Source organism: Macrobrachium nipponense, chromosome 18 (assembly GCF_015104395.2).
Source record: "Macrobrachium nipponense isolate FS-2020 chromosome 18, ASM1510439v2, whole genome shotgun sequence".
In the NCBI taxonomy this organism is placed as follows: domain Eukaryota; kingdom Metazoa; phylum Arthropoda; class Malacostraca; order Decapoda; family Palaemonidae; genus Macrobrachium; species Macrobrachium nipponense.
The window spans coordinates 10,481,772-10,484,271 of NC_087211.1; positions in this window are offsets into that span (position 1 = coordinate 10,481,772).

A 2,500-nucleotide genomic window follows, 5' to 3' on the forward strand; every position below is an offset into this window, starting at 1 on the left:
TGAAATCGTATGTAGTTTTTATTCTTGTTTTCTTAAAACTTTCTTCGTTCACATTTATTGATAATTCTGTCTATTCATTCATTAATTTGTTATTTTATCTCTGTCTTCTAATAAATGAACTCGTCTTTCTGTATTTTCTATTATCGTCTGACATTCTTCAGCTCAACATCACATTCTTTGGAAGTTTGAATTTGAAGTAAGTAGCCCCTTTAAGCCTATTCCATGTGAATAAGGTCCATCTCTTGAATAATAATAATAATAATAATAATAATAATAATACTAATAGGTAAGATCCCAGATCCCTGAAAAGGAACCTGGAAAAGCTAGATGCGGAAGTAGCCCCAGGACTCATGCAGAGTGTGTGCTCCTAGAGACAGCACACATGGTGAGAAAAGTTACGGATTACCTAAGGAGGCAAGATGCAACCCGGAACCCCACACTATAAAAACCACCCAGACCAAATAAATAATAATAATTATAATAATTACATATTTACAGAGCGCACGAACATATTATTCTCAAAAATGTCTTTAAGTGTTTGCACTGAAATACAAAAGTTTTAATCTTGGCTACAACTAAACTGTGGCATAGCTTCCCTTGTACTGATGCGGTCTTCAGATCTTCGAATTTTTAAGCGAGGAACAATTTCATTCTTGCTCTCTGCTGCTCATCTCTTATATAATTTCAAAATGTATCGGTTATCTTTCTCTTTCCCTCAAATTACTTTTTATTTATTTGATTTTTTATCACCTTTTCTTATAGCTTGTCTTATCTCTCTCTCTCTCTCTCTCTCTCTCTCTCTCTCTCTCTCTCTCTCTCTCTCTCTCTCTCTGCAAGATTATTTCCCCTCGGAGCCTTCCTGGTTTTATGGTCTGTTGACTCTGTCCATAAGTTTTCAGCTGAAGATTAATAGAAAGGACAGAAAACAGTTCCTCAAGAAGTGAGCGTGACGCACTAGACCAAACATACCACCACCGAGTCCAGAATGCTGTTGTTAATCGACGCAGTATTGCAATGTGCAACCGAGGACCCATCGCCGGATTGGCTGATTGTCATTTCAGGCCATCAGGACTTCCGCGTGAGTACCGCAGAGTAATCCCGCCGACGTTCTCTGTTTTGTTTGGGGGAAAAAAAAAAATGCAAAAAATTGGGGAGCGGATATGAGATTGAGGCCTGATCGTGGCTCCCTCCTTTCCTTCGCTGCCTTCGATTTCACGTGACAAATGCGCTAAGAAAACAAACGAAGGCTGGGAACGGACTGACGAACTCTAAAATGTCGTAAAGACGCTCGATTTCATTTTCACGCATCAGCTGATGAATTTATGCAGCGTAAATTGCAGAACTTTTTCGACACAGTTGAAGACACCCAAATGGCGTCTGCAGATGTTTTAGGGAAGTAAAAATCGTACGTCCGGCATCGCAGAAACATTTAAACACTATAATATCCCACACAATGGATTTTAAAGCCCGAAAAATCCAATGCAAGTGTTATGAAAAGAAATTCATGGGACTAATATTTTTCTGTGAATTGTTTTCAGATATATTATTCTTTGGAAGCTTGACTTTAAGTCAATACCCTTTGTAGGCTTGTTTTATATGGACAGATGTTTATCTCCTGAATAATAATAATCAAAGAAAACTCATGATCACATGAGTCAATAAAATGGGAACGTAAATCCACAGTAGTATGCTGCCTGTTTGATTTTGTTATTTAAAATATATACAGCTGTATATATTTTTAATAGATAACAAAATCAAACAGGCATACTACTGTGGATTTACTTTCCCAATAATAATAATAATAATAATAATAATAATAATAATAATAATAATATGAGGAGTTATGAAGTTCCATTTGACAAAAACGTCTGTGTGAGAGAGAGAGAGAGAGAGAGAGAGAGAGAGAGAGAGAGAGGGTGTATTGCTGTTTGGATAGATAATGACTGAATTGGTTGTTGGTAGGTTCTGGCTATCTGCTGGTCCTGTTGATTGTTAGAGATCTGTGTTTTGAGTGAGTTTTTCAGTCCAGTCTTAAGTCAGAAAACTGGGTGTAGTCGGTGGTATCGGCAGCGATCTAGTGAAGGCGGTGAGATTCGTTTCGGTTGTGTGTTGTTGATTTGTTGTTGATTATTCTTAAGTTTGATGTTAATTGATTTAGAGCTGTGTTGTTGGATTGTTGTTGCTTGTGAGTTTTTTTGTTGGGTTATTGTGAGTTGGTATGGTTGAAGGTTGTTGTTGGGAGCTGTTGTGGTTTCTTGGTGTGGTTGCGAGTTGTTGAGGGTTGTTGTTGTTGCTGGGGGCTGTTGTGATTTCTTGAAGTTGTTAGTGGGTGTTTGGTGTTGCCTTTTTGTGTTGTTGGTTTTTTGTTGTTGTTAATTGTTTGTGCGTTGGTCTTTGTTGTATTGCTGAGTTTTTGTTGTTATGTGTGAGGTGGTGGTTGTGTTCCTTGTTGTTGTGTGTGTTGTTGTTGTCGGTCCTTGGTGTTGTGTTGTTATTGGGT